The 16,798-nt window shown below is 44.0% G+C and overlaps 1 protein-coding gene across 3 annotated transcripts in view; it reads left to right on the forward strand.

The window, feature by feature from the left end:
• The first annotated feature begins 7,078 nt into the window (after positions 1-7,078).
• The window catches only part of MYLK (myosin light chain kinase), a 102,331-nt gene continuing 92,611 nt past the window's right edge, over positions 7,079-16,798 (forward strand). For 2 of the 3 annotated variants that reach the window (XM_072417901.1, XM_072417902.1), the window contains exon 1: positions 7,079-7,336. The gene's annotated coding sequence lies outside the window, so the exon portion shown is untranslated. The remainder of the gene's footprint in view (positions 7,337-16,798) is intronic. The other variant, XM_072417903.1, reaches the window with a different exon arrangement.

Raw genomic sequence — 16,798 nt, forward strand, 5'->3', positions numbered from 1 at the left:
TGCAGGCCACACTCAACAATGGAGAGGATTGCTGCATCCAGGCTCAGAATTAAGGATAGGATTAATGAGGCTGCAGCCAATCAGGTGGTGATTAACCCCTGTGGTGCCAGAGCTTGTTTGTGGTTGGTGGATCTGGAGGGAGTTCGGTGCTCAGATGGTTCATAGGAATCAATGTTCCCTCTGGAATCTTGTGTGGGGTCATCTGTGCAATCAGTTTACCTGTATAAATTGATGTTAGGAAAATTTGAAGTGCCTGGGTGACCCTAGGTAAGTTAGGAAGCTTTGGAGAAAGGTGTGGCATCAGGTGGTGGTAAGGGGTGTGGCTTCAGGTGGTGGTAAGGGGTGTGGCATCAGGTGAGGAAGGTGGCCATTAGTAATAGGTGTGACTTTATGTAAAGAAGGTGGCTCTAGGTAAATAGTGTGGCTGTAGTTAAGAAGGTAGCTCTTGTTGAGGGGTGTAACTGAGTGAGGAAGGTGGCCCTGGGGTTTATTCTAGGGGAGGTAGGTATGCATATGCAAGGGGCGTGGTATCAGATGAGGTAGGTATCCCTAGGTAAAGGGTGTGGCATCAGGTAAAGAAGGTGGCCCTAGTTGAGGGGTGTGACCCAAGGTGAGGTAGGCAGTCTTAGGTGAGAGGTGTGGCATCAGGTGAAGGAGGTGCCCCTGGTTGAGGGTTGTGACTTTACATAAGGTGACCCGTATGTAAGGAGTGTGGCATAAGGTGAGGGTGTGATCCTAGATAATGGGGCAACCCTAGGAGAGGAAAATGGTCCCAGATTAGTCAGCAGCCCCAGGTGAATAAGGTGTCCACAGGTAAAGGTGTGGCTGTAGGCAGGGAGGTGGCCCTAGGTCATAGGGGTGACTCTTGGGGTTTTTGGATCTAGGTGAGAAAGATGAGTGAAGGGGGTGAGTCTAGGTAAATTATGTGATTTTGGGTAAGGTAAGCCCTAAGTGAGTGGGGTAGCTGTAGGTGAGGCACATAGGTAAGATGTGTGGTCTTACATGAGAGAGGTAGACCTATGTATGGAGTTTTAGGTAAGGTCCTTAGGTGAGGTAGGTGGTTCTTTGTGACTCGGGTAGCACCAGGTACCTGGTGTGATCCTAGGTGGGTAGTGTGGCCTTTGGTGAGGAAGATTTCTCTAGGTAACTGGGGCATGTATGTGGTGAATGAAGGGCAGAGGGCAATAATTTGGTGCTTGATTAGCCCACAATGTATAACCCTCATACAATTTTGGGGTAGAACACCCAATTTTGGATTGCACGCTTTTAGGGTTTCCTCCCATCCACAGTCACCTACCCAGGGGTAACATTGGAATCTGCTGATCAATGTGTAATACACAAACTGCCCCCATTCTGCTCAATCTCCAATATAAATGGACAGTTTTGGGCAGAGATCCCACATATAAATCCCTCCACATGGCCAATTCTACAAATGATATCCAGACAGAAATTTTCTGCTTGACCCACTGCACTCAGAACCGCAATTCTCGTGTACTGGCAGCACCACCCCAAATACAAAACATATTCTGAGCTTGGATCCAGCCTTGAATTCTGATTAGATCGCTGATATTTTTAGTTTTTATTCCCTGTCAGCGAATTCTGAGGATTGGTTTAGAAGTTCTTTAAAGTGGACCTGTCATAAAATGTGTAATGAATCCCTAATGGGTCACCATGTACAGGAATGGTATTGGTTTTTTATTAATAAGCAATCCTGGAGGTCTGATCAGTGACTTTGTCTAGGTTGAGATGATGTCAAAAACTGCTGCAGGCAGATGAAGCATTTCCTCAGTCCCCTTCCTCCAGTGATCAGACTGCAACATTGTAACATTGTATCCAGTCACACTATGAGAGGCTGCTCTTGGTGTCCCCACCTTGGTCTGGGTTGAGGATCCACAATTCCCAGCATGACCTGCTGTCTGTATCCGGCCGCCAGGTGCAGCAGGGGACCCTCAGCGCTCAGCCTCCTTATTTGGGTTAACTATTACATTTTCGTCATTCCACATCTAATAGGAAAGAGGTGGAGCTCTGACGCTTCCCAATCCAGAGACCCCAATAAAATATCTTGGATTGATTGGAGGAGATCTGGAGATGACCTCATTGTACACCTGACCTCTGACCTGTGGCTGCACAATGCCCCCCTGAACACATGGTGGATCCCTCAGGGGTGTGTACATAGTTCTGCGTGGGTGAGGCCATTAAACAGAGACCTCACCAAGTCCACCACCCCTAGCATGTCCTAGCTACTCCATGATGACAAGGTGATCCCATGATGTATGAACATGGACTGGGACAAAATCCACATATATCAGCACCATGGCAGCCCAGTGACTGCATTGGGGAACATGAAAACACCTAAACAGGATCTTAAAGGGTCCATTGTGCCCTGTGAGAAATGTTTAGAGTTTGAGGAAACTACAGACACAGCTAACTACAGCATAAGAGATTCAGGTCTCCACAGTTTCCTGTGCCAACATGCAAAATTCAGACATTTTTCTCCCCCTGTGTGCTAAACAAATACTTCAAGAACCTGCACAGACACAGAGTAATATCTGTTCTCTACAAGGTCAAAGATTTTGCTTCCTAAAATATGGAAATAAAAAGATCATCCACCTAAAATAATTATTTTAGTCCCACAGTGACATTGTATAATTTAATTTAACCTGAAATCCACCAATTCTAAGATATCAGAGTGGACTGGCCCTTTAGATTAAAGCTGAATTCCAGGCCAACAGCTAAACAAATGTGGGGGGTCCAGCCAGGTCTGTGATCACTACGCCTGCCAGACAGCACAGTCAGGAGGATGACACCACTACATATAATAGAATTAAGAAATACAGAGGTGTCACCTCCCTGCAGCAACCAACTATGGGGTCATCACTCTGCTCACACTAACAATAGCACATGTGCATGAAGTGTAACTCTGATTGGTTGCAGTGGAAGCCCCACCCTCTTGTTCTGCGGAGGATGGTTGACGTAAAGACAGAATGAAGTACTTACAGAATGTGGTCTGAGCCGATGATTTTACATTGGCTTTATCCCAAGAGAAAATATTTATTTTTAACCAATCAGCTTGCACCCTTATAGTCAGGGCTGTCATGTGTGACTTCTACAGCTTTATATTGTCACAACAGGGAATGATATTCTGGTGGCACAATTCCTACTTATTTACTGTCATGGTAGGAGTGGTGCCCAGGGCCATGTTAGGGTAAGGAAGTGATACCAAGAATGCAATTTGATCATTATATTGGGTCAAACACTGTTTTGGATCACACCACACTGGTTGCCTAGTTTGGGAAGGTCTGTGTTTGCTCCATTAACCCAAAACCTTGTTAAGTATGGTCAGACTTTCTTTTAAAAGGTGTGACTGCAGACAAAATGTAGAATCGGCTTTTGCACTGCATTTTAGATTTTGGATTTTGTTCCATTTGATTGCTGTTACTCGGCAAGGTCTTCACCCAACAGCAGAACCCACCCTTGGCTGCAGTGGAGGGACACATTCTCAACCCTGACATACTGTATATCAGCTTGTCAGTAAATTCATCTCAATATTTTCAAAACATTTTATTTCTGCTTTAATTTTCTGCAGTCCTGGAAGCATTTGAAGTTCAAGAATTCATCAATTGTTAGAAATATGGAACAGCAAAGCTTTAATACAGGAACCCAGAACAGAAAAAAAAATCCAGGTTCTCCTTTTAACAAATTTGCAGCAAACATGGAATAAAAGTGCAGGAAAGATGAATTCCATGGAAATGTTTATCCAATAAGGAGTGGGGTATTTCTCCTGTCTGAGTGCAGGGGGCGTACATGGTGGTCCCCACATCTGAGGGCGCCTGGGGGTCACAACCTTATCATTCATCAGATGCGGGTCACCAGCATGCACATTGCATGGACAGGTATGAACACAACACCCTGCGCTCCATACAATGCGTCTGTTAACCCCTCAGCCTCTGATTGGCTCCGTTCCCAGTAGGTCTCTCAGTCAGATTTTGCTACCTGGAGGGGTAAATGTTGGGGCTGTGGGTATGTTAGCTAGAGAAGCAGGTTGAGCCCCAGGTAGAAATGAGTGAGGGTGCACCGGGGGTGTTTGGCTCTGGTCCCGGGGCCCCTTATCACTCCCTGGTTGGATTTTTCTTGGCGTTATTCTTATTTTGGCTCGTGCAGCGCGTTGAGCAATCTCCGGCGTGTTTATAAATAAGAACCCAAACACATTCCTGGCTGAACCGTCTCACATGTGGCCATATAAGGGCCGCGTGGGGCTGCCGTGTGTACCTTGGCCGCCACCTTGGTTGTATCTCTCCATTGGCTGCGTAACTCTGTGGTTGCGAGAAAAACTTGTGCCATGCACAGCTGCATTGCCTGACCAACAGCGTAACAGACAATGCAACAAATGCTAAGCAGCTCACTCCATGGGAACTTGTGGTCAGCTGCTGGGTGGCACAATGACCCAACCCTGTGCCAGATTGGCAGGATGTGGGGGTACTTTACTGCAGTGTTTCTCAACCAGGGTTCCTTCAGGGGGCGCTACTGGGGGTTCCTTGAGCGATGAGCAGTTTGTGACTCTCAGGTCAGTTTAGGTGACACCAATGATCTTTATGGCTATCTGTAATCATGACATTCTTCCCACTGACTAGCAATGTTAGAGGAATTCTCTTCTGGATCAGGGTCCTTCTGAATGCGACGGAAGTGAATTCCAATGAAAAAATAGACACAACCCCTTTATTGCAAAGTGTAACAATGTGCAGCATGTGTGCTCCCCACAACTTTTGGGGTACTGTTTAAAATATATGGAAATGTAATGTTTCACATATTGCTGCAAAGTGGATTAAGGTGAAACTCCCCTCCCCTCACTCCCTTGCTGGCAGCGAGATCCTAAATTGGTCCTTTCCCGGGTTCGGGATCATCCTCTATTCTGATTGGTCAGAACAGATTAATATAATTCCAACACAGAGGAATTCTGCCTGCATTTCAGTGAAGGTTTCAGAGAATATTGTGCTCAGGCAGGTAGGTACGTTGTATTGCAGCATATCTCTGGTGTAATAAGGAAGCGGCTCATATTTTTTTAACTTTCTTGCATACAAGAAACTGCATTTTTACCTTCACGTGAATGGGCCCCACATAGCACTAAAGGGGCCCCTGAGGATCATTGAGTACTGGAGCTGTACTGGCTATCAGCTCCTCGTGAAATGTAGAACTTTCTCTCCAAAAAAGTTACGAGGAGAAATTATAGATAATTCTATAAACAGGCTGACGCATTCCAGGTGTGAGGGCCCCTCCACCAGGGCCAAAGAACATGCAGTACACATGAATCCCAGGAATCCTATCTGACACGGAATCCCCCCAACACACAGAGATTAAATCTCTACAATCCCAGAGAAGATTTCTAATCTTATCGTTGTTCTAAAATTCATATTAAAAATCCTACAATCTCCAACTTTCAGTGAAACATCCCGGTGATCCTGCCATTAGGATCCCGGTTTAGTCTCTTCCTTTTAGAGGGTGACAATGTCTCCTAATTCTGCTCCTGTGTTGTCACCGTGTCATGTCCCCCATAAATCAGTTTCCTCAGCAGGATGTGATCTGCATGGCCATCATTACTGCACTGTCACCTGCAATTGTTTCATTTGAAATCTTGTCCTTGGGCTTCAGACTTCACCCTCCGCCTGACATTCCTCATTCCATAATTGCAGACAGCCAGGAAATCAGCATTTTCATACGGCTGCAGTAAGGCTACAATATTTGTGTTTTGCAAACTCTTACCAAGAACTTCACATTTCATGCGTCATCCACTAAAAATTACACCACTGAAAACAACGCTCAGTGCACATTACCCGTATGAAAGTCTAACACAGGCAGAAGTGTGATCCTGCCCATTACACGCTACCATCACAGGAAACACACAGGATGCAGGTACAATAAACCAACCAATGGAGGTGATTAAGGCCGAGGCACGATTTGACTGTACTGACGAATGCACATATTGTATTCTTCTAATAATATTTTGTCATTTTAATAAACTTGGCAAACAATGAAAAAATGCAACAAAATGCACCTCAGCATGCACAAAACCACACACCTGCACAGCCTGCACCAGGTATGAACCCGCACCCAGTGTGAGCCCACAGAGGTGTCACCATTGGTGGGGAGATGAATATGGAGTCACAGTGGTCAGGCGGGGGTTGCATTTTTTTATGAATATCCAGCAGGGTGGGTGACACAAGAATGCAGCGGAGGCCCTGCCATTGTCCCCCATTGTCCTGCATCGCATGAACTTTGTCCTTCTAACTACAAAGGAGACACAATGTTCTTCCAGGTCACTGCAAGGGGAACAAATACCCTGCAGAGACCACGAATAAGCTCAGAATAGAGTTCTGTGAATACTCAGCAATATCCATAATTTAATTCCTAAAGACTCCTTGCTGTGAACCCCACAATCTATGGCCACCAACACAACGCATTATCACATTAGTTGCATCATTAACGACATTTTTCAGAATATTTCCACGTTTTTTTTTATAAAGAGCCATTAGGTAGGAGGAATAATTTCCTCAGTCTCCTCCCCTCCAGTAATCAGACTGCAACTTTGTTTTGTGCAGTAAGTCACAAGGTGAGAAGCTGTAGCAGGGCCTGATCTGTGCACAGACACTGAGATTTACAAGATTGTGTCATCTTTGAGAACATCAAGGGTTTGAAGCTGGTATCATTCATGGTGGATCACATAGGTACAACAAGAAATGACCAGGAGGAGGCTCACAAATACAATCTCTGTATTTGACACAGTTGCACACAGTATTTATAAAGCCTTTTATTTTTCTAAACCCCTTAAACTACATTGAAAAAAAAAAGTTTTGGAATGATCACACTTCAATTCTTTAGAAGTCGGTGCAGTTTCAGAAGTGACCAGGAGATGTCACCCGAGCACAGCTCAAACTTTTCCCTGTCCAGCGCTGAGCCTCATATCACGAACCTTGCAGAGAGAGCACAGGGACTGGGCAAGGCAGGGAGGACACAGGGACTGGGCAGGGCAGGGAGGACACAGGGACTGGGGCGGGAGCCTACACCTGCTGAACCCTGCAGGGAGCCATTGTCCTCTTCAGCCTGGAGCTGCAGTCAAGATTGGATTGGAGGGACCCTGCAGGGTGCAGGCAGGCTGTTGTGAGCTTCAAAGCTGCAGTTTGTGTCCAAACAAGACAGTTGTGTTTCTGGGACAACCACATCTCAACGGCCCTGATACCCCTCCCAGGGGCAGCCTACTAGGGGCGGATCTAGGCTGCTGCTGAGAGGTGAGCAAGAACTTCGCTGGGTAGGAGGGAGATGGATTGCAAGCTCTTGGTGCAAGGTAGGTATGCAGCATCCTATCACAGGACTTGTAGAGTTGCATTATAGGTAAGGTGTAGATTTTTGGGGCTGAGGGATCCAGAGTCTCCTGAGGTAGAGAAATTGGGGGTTCTGTTGAATAAGGACACAAATTTGGCACAGACTGCTGTAGGAGGGTCTATACCCCCCTTCCTGCACCATTTATACCCCTCTCACCTCAGCCTGCCCCCCAGTACAGGTGACTGAGCCTGCAGACAGGACAAACTAGGGATGTCACCCTCAGGTCTGTGAAGGATCAGGTAGGGGCTGACCTGCCACCCATTCATCCTAAAATGCTCACAGATATTACAATCTCAAAGCAAAATGTTTTTTTTCCTATTGATCACCTTTATTAATGTGTTCATTTATTGCTGTGTGTATGTGTGTGTGTGTGGGGGGGGGGTTGTTGGGGGGAATTAAAAAAAAATCTTTTTGGGTCTGCTGTATTTTCTGACATATTCAGTTAAATGTAAATCAGATGAGACTTTTTCTTATAAATGAGATTGTACAGTGTGTGGTCCCCTTGTATGAGCACTATGATCTGTCATACGTGTCTAATGATGTCTCAGTTATGGTTGGTGGGCAGCTAAGAATTCTATTACCAAATATTTCTTATATGGATAGAAAAAAGTCAGATGTGTGGAGTTCAGGAAATAATTACAAGCAGAGCTAAAAGAAAAGTAAATAGTTTGGATAACAATCGCTGTGTGTGCTAAAATAAAACTAATTGTCATTGTTATAAACTCCTCTGGGGTCTGCAGACCAATTAAATGTAAAATTGTCACCAAATTCTCAGTTGGTGTCATGAAGTTTTTTATATGATCTCAAAATTTATCATAAAATAATCAGGAAATCATTGTTCCCCTTGGTGTCACCCTCAGGTCTGTGAAGGATCTGAGAACGGTGGGGTAGTTTTGGTATTATTATGCTATTGTGTGTTTTGTTTGTCTCTTGTAGTAATGTGTTTTTTTTACTTTTTTGTATATTGTGAGATTGCTAAACTACAAGAACAGCAAATTTATCATTGATCAAATGATCAAACCCATTGCAGACACATCCCTTGGATGTGTTATTCCTATATCCTTATCATAGGGTTAAGGATGTGATATTGTTTTATAATAGTTGGTGTATGTTTGTATGTGATGTGACTACTCATCCTTGTCATATCATTGCGGTGTCACTTATGGATGTGATATTATTTATCATTGTTGTCATATATATTGTATGTGATATCCTTATCATGGGGCGGTACCCACTGAGATATAATTTTGCCATAGTTTGGGTATCACTTTATTATTGGATGTGATGTTACTTCTCATCCTTATTCAATCATTTTAATATTATCTGGTATTATGATGTGATTCTATTTATCATTGATGTGATATATAATGTCATCTAATATGAGGATTTATTTATCATTTGGTGTTATTGATTGGGAGTGTGATATTGTTGTATTATGATATCGTTGGATGTGATATGACTCTTCATCCTTGTCATATCATTTGTTATATATGTGGTATCGTTGATCATTGTTGTCATTTATATTGTCATTGATGTGATATTCCTTATCATGGGGTGTTACCCACTGAGATATCGTTTTATCATAGTTGGGGTATCACTTTATCATTGGATGTGATGGTACTTCTCATCCTTATCCCATCATTTTACTATGATCTGGTATTATTGATGTGATATTCTTATCATGGGGTGGTTTTACTGGGAGTGTGATATCATTTTAATATAGATATAGATTTATATATATATGTGATGTTACTTCACATTGTGCCATCATTTTACCATGATCTGGCATTTTGATGTGATTTCATTTATCATGGATGTGATATATATTGTCTTCGATGTGAATTTTTTATCATGGCGTGTTATTGTTTGGGAGTGTTATACCTCTTTATTAGGATGTGTCATCATGTATCATTGGATGTGATGTTACTTTTGATTTTTGTCATATAATTTATTATATATGTGGTGTCAATTATGGATGTGATATCCTCTATCAATGTTGTCATATATATATATATATATATATATATATATATATATATTGTCAGGCAACACGGTGGCTCAGTGGTTAGCACTCTGACCTTTGCAGCGCTAGATCCCAGGTTTGAATCTTGGCCCGGACACTAACTGCATGGAGTTTGCAGGTTTCCCCCGAATTGTGTGGGTTTCCTTCCACATTCCAACAACATGCAGTTAGGTTAATGAGCTTCTCCCTAAAATAGACCTTAGACTGTGTTAATGACATATGACTATTGGGGGGACAATAGATTGTGAGCCCCTTTGAGGGACAGCTAGTGACATGACTATGGATGTTGTACAACGCTACGTAACATGTCGCCACTATATAATTATTGTATATTAATAATTGATGTGATCTACTTATCATGGGCTGTTACTGATTGGTGATATGGTTTTATCATTGAATGTGGTGTGACTCCTCATCTTTGTGGTTTTATCACACATGTGCTGCCATTTTTTGTATCTGTAGTCCCGGGGGGGGGGGTTCTGAATTCGATCATTCTTTGGAGACCCCGGCAGCCCAGCTCTGGGATTAATCAGACTCCTTTGATGCCCAAGCACACAGTTCTATATTTCCTGATTTCATTGCTGGGATGAAGCTTTGATGTCCCCTGTCCCTCTGTCTGTGTCTGTGCTGGGGGGATCAGAAGCTTCCAGCAGCTCAGAGGTTAATCCGGGGACCCCAATTCTCTGTTGCACTTTGTTGCTGTATGATGAGTTATCAGTTTGATCTGAGTGCTGTCTGCAGAGTTCATTCTTGGCCCTGTGCTGGATATATGGGAAATGGGAATCATTATTATTGCATTGTTCAGCTGCAAAAAGCATTTGTTTCAGTAATAGTCAGCTTGGAATATATTGAAAATCTAAATCAGCAAAAAAATTTCTGTGTTTTTTTGTTAAATCTCTTGGTGAGGTTCCTGAGCTGAGCTCCCAAGCCTGTACACCTGCTGTTCTCATTATTGGGGGTTCCCACCATATCTGTGCTGAGTCCCTGAGCCTACAGACCTGCAGTGCCCATTATTGGGGGTTCCCACCATCCCTGTGCTCCTGGGTCTGTACAAGGCTATTACAAGCCCTCAGACTCTCCATATTACTGAAGTATCACTTTTAGGAAGCCTTCTCTTTAAGCAGTTTTGTCATTTTCTAGGTTGGTACACAGGAGCTAATCGTCTAATTGCCCCATATGACCTTTCAGATGTCCCAGACGGGTTGCAGGGACAGATTGCCAGGTCATGCTGGTGTTTGTAGTCCCTCACCCCCTGCCTCAGTCTGCGGAAGAATATTTGGCCAGTCTTATATCTGTACCCCTCACCTTCCCCTTAGTGTCCGATACAACAACTGTGTGAGTGATTCTCACTCGCCCAATCGTTATGTGACAACAATGACTTCCTGTGTCTGTGTCGCACTGATAGCAGATATGTGACACTGACTATAAATATAGCGAGTTGCTCGGCCTGTGATAAACATAGCGGTGTGGCGAATCTTCCCGTCAGTGCTGGTGAGGAGATGACGAATATTTCTTATGGACAATTTAATTGTATTCACTGTGGGCAGAAATTGTACCAACCCCCAAAACACCACAGGTACAGCCTACAGTGCCAAATGGCACCCAGAGAGTCACCAAAACTACAACTATGACATCAAAATAAACTTGATGTTCCCAACCATAAATGCAGTGTTAGAAATATCATGACTTGTGAAAAGAAGCACACCACCCCAACTGTGAAGCATAGTGATGGGTCTCTGTTGTTTTAGGGTGTGGGAGCACATGGGATTACAATGATCACATACAGAGGGCCAGGACTCTTTTTTTAATATCTCTTTACTATTATGAGTCAGAGGAGAGTTACCTAGTGTCTGTCAGTGGCTCCCCTGCTGGGTAATGATTGATGTGCAGGCGCCGGTGCCGGTGTCACCTCTCCATTGTACTGTGGCAGGGTGTTATTATAAGTATTGTCCGTCCTGTGTGTGTGACAGGAGATTGTGGTAATTTTCCCCACATTATCGATCTGCTGCAAAGCGTCATCCAGTCCCACCAGGGCAACGACCGCTGTGACCAGCAGGACATCGATCTCCACGCAGGGTGACACTGATGTCATCTGGCCTCAGATAGCGGACTGTGTGGGGTCACTGAAAGGTGTCTGATCCCAATGCAGTGCAGAATTCTCAGCATACAGTGATTCCATGTCAGTGGATGGGAAATAGGGACACTAGGGGGGGGCATTAGCATAGATTGCAGTGGCACCACAATGCACAGCAGCACCTGGTGTTAACCTAATAACCCCCCATCTATTGTGTGCTACTTCCCCCACCTCCTAGATTGTAAGCTCTTCTGGCTCCTCTCCTCCTGTGTCACTGTCTGTATCTGTCTGTCATTTGCAACCCTTATTAATGTACAGCGCTGAGTAATATGTTGGTGCTATATAAATCATGTTTTTTCGTAATAATAATAATAATAATAATAATAATATTAATATTAATAATAATTAATAGAATTTTTTCCAAAAATAATGGTGACAACCAAAGACCAATTTTTTGGGGGTGGGGATACAGGAACAGTTTCAGGATAGGTGTAAGGAGCTCCTTTTACCCCTCAGAAGTTACTTAAAGAACAGTACACATAGCTGGAGTTCTTCAATTTTTCATTTTCATCGATTTCAAATGGCACCAACATGGTAGATTATGGGAAGTGGGACGGGCGGGCAAGTTACCGGAGCTCATCACCCAGAGTGTGTTCTACCTGATCCCCTCCAAACATTGTTCCCTCTGATCATTCAGCTTACAGCCTCTGAACCCATGTTGTCTTGAAGCTGCCTCCAGCCTGTGAATGGACAGGTAAAGGAGTAGCAGCACAGTGATGAACTCATCTCACTGTCACTCTATTCTGCTCTCTCCTCCTATCAGCACAGGACTGCCGGTGTGTGGGGGGACAGCTGCCTGTAGTGTATGACACAGGGTGACAACGCCATACAACAAATAGGGACAGAGCATTGTCATCCTATAACTGGAATCACCTGGATTTGCATCTTCATGGCAGGATCACTAGGGATGATATTAATGAAAGCTGCAGATTGAAAATGATTTATAATTCCTTTGGGTTGGTGGTTGGGTCAGTAAATGCCCCCCCCCCAATCTATCACTCACTGATCTGATGCAATGCAGAAATTATTCTATGGAGGATTTAGTACAAGGATTGATGGGGACCTGGATAAGATTAGTGCCGGCCATGCGGGTCTGCTCAGATTCCTCTATGGATGGTTCAGCCGGTTGTGGTCTCTGTGGGTTGGTGGATTACATGGTGACAATTGGATCTCCAGAGCTGAACAACCCCATTGAGGAGGCACAGCTGTGTAATGTGCAGCCACACGTATGCTGAGACATGCAGCGAGAACGTCGGTAACATGTTCCAGATGGGGCAACTTAAAGAGGACCTGTCATAGACTGAATAACTCATGGATCCCGTTCACAATCTACAGCAACAGCGTCATCTGTGAGAGAAGCTCCACTATTCGTCAAAAAAAATTCATCCCTCAGCTCCAGTCAGTGACTTTGCCCAGGCCGAGATGATGTCATCAGTCTGCTGCAGGCAGGAGGAATCATTTCCTCAGTCTCCTCTCCCCCAATGATCAGAATGCAGCATAGTAGCATTGTATCCTTCATAAGGTGAGAGGCTACAACAGGGGCTGATGTGTGTCAGGTATGGGGTTTACATAATTGTGTCACCTCTGAGCCCAGCCCAGGAAGTAGATGGTGACCCTGAATGATGCCTTAGCAAAGATGTCTTCATCCTTGTGGAGCAAAAACTAGATCACTTTTACAGGTTTCCACCAGGGTATTCTTATAAGTGATGATCAGATTGGCCCTGCACAGAGGAATGATGGGATTGGAATCTCCGGTGATCTCTTCTGCCCAAACTTGTCTGGGAATTCTGGGAATGTTGTCACCCTCATCCATCCCTGGGATCATCTGATTGCTATCACTAAGTGTCAATAAGCCATCTCTGGGGACTCCTAAAATGATTCACACCAAGATTTCCAGCTGTTACTCCATCAGCGTATAAATACTTCAGCCTCTGTCATTGGGTTCCCAGCTCCACCCACCTGCCATGGCATTACCCAGAGGAGTAGAGTGATAGAGGGGTGGGGGGTTGGTCTCTATTCTTTACCCTTCTTAAACTGCTGGAAGTTGCTGTCTCAGCAGTGAGTGAAATTGCAGAAAATTAATATTTATCAATAATAAATATCAGGTATCAGCCTCAGGGTATGTAAGATTTTTGGGGGCCCCGGGAGCTCTCAGAATTTAGTGGCTGTTACCTTAGAGGAAAGAATCCGGTAATAACCAAAGCTCCTCTGTCATGGCGTCCGGGCCCTGTGTACGGAGCGCCGAGTATTGCACAAATGCTGATTGAGGAGGGGAGAACAAAGCTTCTATTATCGGCTGGGTTGGGTAACGTTCCTCAGGGGGCTCCTAATTGCCTCTTTCTGCTTTTATTCCAAAATAGGAGAAAGAGGATTCGCCGCTCCCCCGGTGGCCCCTCTGTGGGTTTTCCTGGGGCTTGTGAAATCCCAGATTGTGTCCCAGAAAAATGCCAACCGATGCCAACAGAGGTGAACGACGGCAATACAGCTTCACATCACCTACTGGCTGTCGGGACCTCCAAAATGCAGATCACCCCGGGGACACTCTGATTGTAAATCCATTTCACCTATTTCAGGTGGAAGAAAAAATCGGCACACCTATCAGTATCGTGATATAAACAAATACCGGTAGTGACCCCTAGAATATCACAATATTGTCATGATGTATCACAAAACTGTATTAGTTCTCCCTCCCTGAGTATCATGATATAACATATAGTGACACCTAGAATATTGCGATATTGTCATGATATGATGTGTCAATTATCACCTCTGAGTATTGCAATATAAGGTATGGTGACACCTTGGGCTCTATTCATAAAACAGGGAATCCTACATTCTCTACCACATTCCTTAGTGGGAATCTTCCGGGTCCATGGGTATCAATGGAAGTAATTGATCCCCACAAGGAAATATTTAGGTGAATGTTTATTATTATTATTATTATTAATAAACAGTATGTATAAAGCGCTAACATATTATGCAGCGCTGTACATTAAATAGGGGTTGCAAATGACAGACGAATACAGACAGTGACAGAGGAGGAGGAGAGGACCCTGCCCAGAAGAGCTTACAATCTAAGAGAATGTTAGATTCCCTGTTTTAAAAATAGAGTATCAGGATATTGTCATGATAGGATGTGTCACATTCCCTTATTGGGTGCCGGGTGCTTAAAAACCCAAAATTTAGACTGCCACTGGGCAGCGGTGGTATTACAGGGTTAAGGGAATCCATTTTTTTTCAAGCAATTGTGCTGCCATATTGGGTACACTGTGAATTTGATTGGTGGTAAGTTGGGATGCTAGAGGTTGTGTCAGCAGGTAGGGAAGCCGGTTGGATCTTTACAGAATTCTTTATACTTGAACACATTTCCTTAAAATAGATTTAAAAAAATGTGAATATTTCTCTGTATTATGAAACATATCACTGAATTCTAGCCAATGGTCAGCCCTCGTTTCCGGAGGTGTGTGGTGGCTGTACGGAGATCCTATACAGCTGTCTTTTTGGTGTCCCCAGTCTGAGTTTTGTAACCAATAATAAATTTGCAAAAAATCATCCCAGTCAGATCTGGTGGGACATTGTGGGATGCAATTAAATGTTTTGAGGTTTTGGAAATGTTCTGAGATCCAGCAGTTGATTCTGAGATTCAGTAGAAAGTTCTGAGATCCAACAGAAGGTTCTGAGATTCAGCAAAAGGATCTGAGATTTAGTACACGGTTTTGAGTCTCAGAAGACGGTTCTGAGATTCTGTAGAAGATTCTGAGATTCGGTAAAAGGCTCTGAGACTTGGCAGAAAGTTCTGAGATTCAGTAGAAGGTTCTGAAATTTAGTAGACAGTTCTGAGATTCAATAGATAGTTCTGGGACTCAGCAGAAGGTTCTGAAATTCTGAGAAGCCTGAGATTCCCTAGAAGGTTCTGAGATTCACTAGAAGGTTCTGAGATTCACTAGAAGGTTCTGAGATTCAGCAGAAGGGTCTGAGAGTCCTAGAAGTTTCTGAGATTCAGCGGTATGATTAGAGTCTTCACAGAAGGATCTCAGATTAGTGGAACTGTCAGAGACATCACACTGAGACCTGGTGGAAAGTTCTGAGTTTGGGAAGAATGTGCGGAGACCGAGGTGTTTGAGGCTCAGAGAGATTTGGAGATTTGGACAACCAGCACCCATTTCACACCTCCATTTGTCACTTTCTCTTTGTCTTTCAGCACACAAATATTTCTCAGGTCAGACTTGTCGGTGACAGAACAATTGTTGCTACAGTAAACAGGTGAGATTGCCGTCAGGCTGGATCGGATGTTGTTGGATTGCACTTGATGTAGCTGTGTCTGATGTATAACCTATGAGCGGTGCTACTGTGGGGGTCTAACCCCCCCTCACAGAATTTCTAACCCTCCTCATCCTCCCCCCCATGAGATTTGTACAATACAGAGAGTGTTGTGTTATCTGCTGTGTGGGGCATCTACACACCCATCTAATGCCACCCACTAATTACAGCCGGGGCTAAATTAAAGAGAAGTCCAGAAAATGTACAATAGGGCCAGTTTCCTCAATCAAATTTCACCTCCTCCATGGAACCTTATCATCTCCACTGAGCCCTGTCACCTCCATCATATCTCATCTTCCTCATTGGACGTCACCTTCTCTATCAGACCTCATTCCTCCAATGGGCCGCGTTTCCTTTATCTCATTTTTTGTTCTCCAGCAGACTTCTGCTTTATTTCCCAGCAACTCCTCCATGAAATCTAATTTCCTTCATCATATTTCATCTACTCTGCCGGATCTAGTGTCTTCTGTCTGATGCTGTCTCTTCCACTGAACCTTATTCCTCCATCCAACCTCATTTCTTCTATCTTACCTTGCCTTTCCTATGAAATCTCAATTCCTCTATCAGACTTCATCTTACTTTTTGGGCCTTGTCTGCTCAGTCGGACCTTGTTTCCTGCATCAGACCTCATCCCCCCTTCAGATCTCTTCCCCTTCATTCAACTTCACCTCCTTGTCTTTTTATTAGACCTTCTCTATTAAATCTCACCTCTTCTATCAGAGCTCCTCTTACCATTTAGACCTCACCTTCCCTATCAGACCTCATTTCATTTATCAGACCACATTTCCTCCATTTGATCTCATCGCTTCTATCGCACTCGGTCTTCTCTATTTTATGACATCTTCTTTGCCAGGTCACTCCATCTGACATTCTTCCTCCATTGGGTCTTGTTTGCTTCATCAGACCTCATCTTATCTATCAGACCTTATCTCCTCTATCAGACCTCA

Source organism: Pyxicephalus adspersus, chromosome 7, assembly GCF_032062135.1.
Source record: "Pyxicephalus adspersus chromosome 7, UCB_Pads_2.0, whole genome shotgun sequence".
Classification (NCBI taxonomy): domain Eukaryota; kingdom Metazoa; phylum Chordata; class Amphibia; order Anura; family Pyxicephalidae; genus Pyxicephalus; species Pyxicephalus adspersus.